Source organism: Anneissia japonica, unplaced genomic scaffold (genome assembly GCF_011630105.1).
Source record: "Anneissia japonica isolate Jap-2015-1 unplaced genomic scaffold, ASM1163010v1 scaffold287623_len557403_cov176, whole genome shotgun sequence".
Lineage (NCBI taxonomy): Eukaryota > Metazoa > Echinodermata > Crinoidea > Comatulida > Comatulidae > Anneissia > Anneissia japonica.
In genome coordinates this window covers 548,008-553,712 of record NW_022683923.1, presented here as the reverse complement: position 1 = coordinate 553,712, position 5,705 = coordinate 548,008, and the positions used below count along the sequence as shown (strand labels likewise).

Here is a 5,705-nt window from a genome sequence, read left to right as displayed (position 1 = left end):
TTATATAAAACAATATTCAAGAATCATTTGTGTTACAGGTGTGCATAAACCAGCATTCTTTGTGATATTGCAGCAGCAACTGTCCAAAACCATGCATTTTCTTGTCCGATGGTACCAAGCTAAATTAGTATGAATTATGCCGTTGAACAAGTCTAGTTTAAAATATTGAATCACTGAGTAACTTGTACTGACATTTTTCGGAGTTTCAATTTTGCTGAAAGATATAACAAAACAAAATCTTTAAAAAGAATAATAATGGTAAACTTATACAGTACATAGAGCGCATATTATAGAAACCGCTACTAAATGTATTACATCCCTTTATTATTGTATTGAAATAGGAGTAATATACATATATGTAGCTAATGACGGATTAGCAGTTGCTTCTTCTTTAAATAATCAAAAGAAAATCATTTTTTTTTAGTTTTCAAAACAGCTTAGCCTACATTACAATTTCAATATCCCCTAAGGCCTATAGGCCTAATATATACACATTAAATTTGATTAAACTCTATCGTGAAAACTATAGCATCATCTATATCATATGTTGTTAATACATTAATAGTACAGGACAGTAAAAATAAAAAGTCAACAAAATATTATTCACCTTTAGTAAGTCTTGTAATTTTCTGTTCCTTCACAGATACGTCTTCAAACAACATTAATGCTTTCCTACTACAATATGATTGAGTTTACTGGATTGAGTTTTCACTTACAGTAGTTACCGAGACTTGAGTATCCTGAAATAAAGTCACCATTTATGTTGTTAGTATAGGCCTTTTGATTACATTACTTTCTCCAAATAATGATACAATTCTTTACACCCCCTACCCCCAGTTGACTATAAACCGATTATTTTATTAAAGCACTATAGAATGTCAGGTAATTTTCTGTTTCTTCACAGATACGTCTTTAAACAAACACTAATGCTTTCATACTACAAGATTGAGTTTTTACTTAATTACAGTAGTAACTGAGACTTGAGTATCCTGAAATAAAATCACCACTTACATTATGTTAGTATAGGCCTAGAGATTTAATTCATTAAATTTCTGCAAATAATGATACAATTCTTTACACCACCCCCTCCCCGGTTAACCCTAAATTTTATTAAAGCATCATGGACATTAGTGAGGACACGGCCCAAATGCAATTTACCACTCTTTTAATGGCATGCTAGACTATGGGGCAATTAACTTACAGCTTGGCTAGGCCAACAAAAGGCGCAGGTTCTACTGTAGGCCTAACCCTATATCCTCAATGGCCTAGAGAGAACAGAGAACCTCATTTTTCTCTGTCTCTGTACAGCGACTAGGCTAGTATTACCTGTACAGCTAGGCCTAGACCTTAGGCTATGCCAGGCCTCTTCATTCAAGCCTTCATCTACCGCTACTGGTAGGCCTAGGAGGAGGCTAGCGTGTCTGCTAGAGTAGTAAACTAACTAAATAATAAAAGAAAACCAACTCTTACCACTTGATAGAGAATAAAGTACGGCTAAAATACTTCCAAGGAGTATGTTTATAACTGCCTAAAATCATGAAAGTGCAAAGAAAAATTCAAAATACTACCGCTTCCGTTGGCTCTACATGAAGTGACAATTCAAATTAGCTGATTGGTCACTTGATGAAGTGACTAATCAGATTTGTGCAATTCGACACTAACATTAATTGGTTGGTAGGTGGGCTATCACAGTAAACAGGTTAGGCTGTTGGTAACATTTTGCTGTCAACCCTAAAGCATTGTTGTTAGGTAAATAGGTGAGGGATAAGCTTAGGTGACTACAGAACAACCCCCCTCCCCATAAAGTCCCCATAATGCTACCAATGTATTAGTGGTTCCAGAAATTTTTCTGGAGTTTGAATAGATTTTATATATACATTCTATACATATTTTTTTTTATAGATATAATTTTCAAAATAATTTTTAATATTTCATTTACAGATAAACACTTCAATAGCGTTCGTATTCATTTTACATATACTTTCTATAGAGAAACAATTTTACAGATTATAAACGTTTCCATAGAGTTTTTATATATATTTTTTATATATTTTCTATAGACTATTAAAAGTTACAGTTTTTATATATTATACAGTTCTACAGAATATGCTATAAATAAATAAATTTATATTGAAATTTCATATATGTTATACTCTATATAGATTGTATATGTTCCTATAGAGATAATCCCTATAAAATTGTTATAATACATTTAAAAAAAAAATACAGGTAAGGACTATAATTTTTTATAGAATATAAAATTTTATAGTTTTATTATAGAGAACTTGTCATATCATCTGTATAGAATATTCTATAGAATTTATGTAGAATATGCAAGATGTGAAACATGTTGGTAGAACTATACTAGTCAGACACGAATGTGTCGATAAAATATTGAATGAAACAAAACAAAAATTAAAAACATAGAAATTACATTAAGTATGTGTATATAGTATGTTATAGAATTCTATAGAAAGTAGTTCCTCTATCAAACAATTTTATGGAAAATACTAATATCTGTAGACATTGATTAGTCTCTATGGAAGGACTATAAAGTTCTATAGAATTTTTATGTATGGGTTTACTGTACTAAAATACTAGGAAACGAATGTAAGCCTAAAAGATTACACGTCAGACTATATGTCGCCCTCTATTGATCTTGGTACTTGCTTGGTTGATATCCCAGTGAGGGATTTTAACAGGAGGCGTGGAGAGAGTGGTCGGTCTAAACTTTTTTTTCGTTGCTTTTCTGTGAAGGTGCAGATTTGAAGGGGTCGGGGTTTATATTGCAATTAATAATATCGGACAGGATTCCAGTCTTATATAGTGCGGGGGAAGAAGGAGTTTGCATAAACTTCGGTCCTTGTCTGAGGGATTTGGAATTGTTAGTTGTGTCCTCGTCTGGGTCTGGCTGGTTTTGGTGTAATATAGTCGTGGTGGTTTATGTCCCTCAGGCCATTGAGGATTTTGTGAAAGCATGAGCAACGGTGTTGTTTTCTTCTCTCTTGCAGAGAGGTCCAGCCCAGCGCCATGCCATGGTGCGCCCTCAGGTGGCGGCCAGTGGCGGCCACTCTCTCTCTCTCTTGGCAGCATGGCTGTTCATGTCGGTTCTGCGTGAATGTCACACGTAAATAAACTCCTTCTATAGTTCAATCGTGTCCGTCGTTGGTTTTCGGTGTGGCGTATTTTCCTAATTAATGGCGTGGTGGCAGCGTCGAGACGACTTCACCCACGTACATTTTCAGGTAACCCGGGGATGCTAGTTCAAAGAATCGAGCTAGGCCTGGGCCCTACATACATACTCCACATTCGGCGACCTTGCAACATAATGCGGCGATGGTTCTGCTAAAGTGCAGTGAGAACGCCTTGAACTGAACACGTCATGGCCCTTACACTCGCCTGATGATAAGGATCGTACTGTTTACGGTGGTATCGCATTCCCAGGAGAAAGATATCGAATAACTCTCTTGCCATGGAGGAGCAATGTACCCTGTTGTATGTTTCGTCATTGTTGTTATATATACGTCATCTACTACAACTAACAAGGCCAAAGCCAACGGACAGACCCACCACCACCTTGCTCGAGCCCGTTTCATTCCATCACCACCAGTTAGAAATCTGCACGACATTATCGACACATTTGGCATGTTGGAAAAATTCACAACCTTGCTGATAAACATAATTTGCTGGCTTTTAATGGGTGAACTCAATAGTGACTGAATTTGAGCAGTGCCTACCTATCCTACTACAATGGAGGATCCTTCAGCATATTTTATTGTGTTCCATAATTGATTATTTGCTGATATACAACTAATTCTATATGAGTGACGGTGCCATAAATGTCTAGTCCATCAATTGGATCAACCCATCTAACCAGGACACACCGAACAATACTACTGACCGAGACCCTGTATCCAGAACAATCATTCACTACAATAATTTTGCTATCAGAGAATACTTGGAGAGCTACAATGTACAGTAAACTCACTTAACAGCAGTTGCCTTCCATAACTGCAACTTCTGTGCGAGGCAGGGGACATTATGCAGGTACTTGAATTGTGGAAACTCTTTGTTGACTCGGACAACATGTTCAATAAGCAGCAATCTTGTCCATATCCTGGACTAGAAGCTAGGCTACTGGCCTCTTTGTTCTTTGATATTCAGCACTTCTGATTTTTGAATGTATTTTTAATTATTGTTCCTTGTAATTGTTATTTTTATTACTATGATTGATTGACATATTGAGTTAAATAATACCCTGTATTTTACTTTGATAACAACATATCATTGGCGTTTACTTCGCCAAAGGTTACTTTCGCCATCATAATTAGCTATTATGGAGCCTTAATTTGCAAATGAGTTTTCACTGGTCCTGTTAAGTTCTAGTGTTAGCACTGGAATCACTTTGTGTATGTTCTTATTGCTTGATTTCCACATACCATCCAATATCTGTTTTATACTGTATAATCAATGCCGATACTTTAGATTATTCTTGTGTTATGTTTTCAAACTGCACTGCTTTGTTTTATCATTTGTTTAATTTGTCCTGATTGGTCCTTTGTGTAAATTGCCTAGATTGTGTGCTCATATTTTGTTAATTTCATTTTTTTTCCTTTTTCGACTGCATTCTTTTATTCAATCCCGAGACACTAATACTGTATTGTGACTACACAATATTGTGTTTTACTAGCTGATCAGCCTGGGTGTACATACCTACCTACAGGTTTCACTGTACTTTTGTCATGTTGTTATATTTATTTGTACAGTAGTATGTATTTTCCACTGATAAATTGAGCTATATTCGCTTCAGTTTCATACCTGTTTACAAGAAAGTATGGGTATAGTCTCATATTGCTATGTTACTTCTGTATTTATAATACAATGTTGTGGTTTTCGCTCTTGTTTAGTTTAAGAAAGTTAAAACACAATGGATAAGAAAAAAAAAAACAAGTCACGCCATGCCATGGTGCGCCCTCAGGTGGCGGCCACTCTCTCTCTCTTGGCAGCATGGCTGTTCATGTCGTTTCTGCGTGAATGTCACACGTAAATAAACTCCTTCTATAGTTCAATCGTGTCCGTCGTTGGTTTTCGGTGTGGTGTATTTTCCTAATTAATGGCGCAGAGTATTTAATATTGAGGAGATAGATGTAGCACGTCCATAGGTGTTGGACGGTGACAAACCTTGCAGCTCGCCTCTGGATTTTTTTTCGAGGTGTTCAATGTTTTTCTGGGTGTATGGGTCCCAAGCAGCTGTGGCGTATTCAATGTGAGGGCGTACAAGGGTCAGGTAGAGTTTTTCTTTGATGGCTGCGGATGAGCGGTGGAAATTTCTCCTAATGAAGTTAAGAATTTTGGTAGCTTTTTTGGCTGCATGTAGGCTTGCCACAAGTCTCTAATTTATGGATTTTTCGTAGTACATTAGCGCATTTCGGAAAGCGCCACCAGCGTCAGTTTATGTTGAGAAACTTTTTTGATGAGAATTAGAGACTTGTAAAAGAGTGAGTCAAATCGAATGCAGACCGCTGGCCGTGACAAGCATGACGTAATTTTTAGGATGCCGTATTTGGCAATAGGGTTAATGTTATGACGGAAGGTCAACCAATCAAACGGTTCTCGTTTTGGTGCCACGAATGTAGAGAGAAGTCGGGAAGTTGGGACATGGTACCGTACGTGCAGGTGTGTGGAATATCGTGGTACATTGTTAA

At 36.6% G+C, this 5,705-nt stretch overlaps 1 long non-coding RNA gene across 1 annotated transcript; it reads right to left on the bottom strand.

Moving 5' to 3' along the window:
* On the bottom strand, positions 1–1,604 carry LOC117103096. The gene is made up of 3 exons (XR_004444520.1): positions 1,471–1,604; positions 608–740; positions 1–214 (listed from the first exon to the last, which is right to left on the bottom strand). It is a non-coding gene; the product is annotated as an uncharacterized LOC117103096 (long non-coding RNA).
* Positions 1,605–5,705: the final 4,101 nt, after the last annotated feature.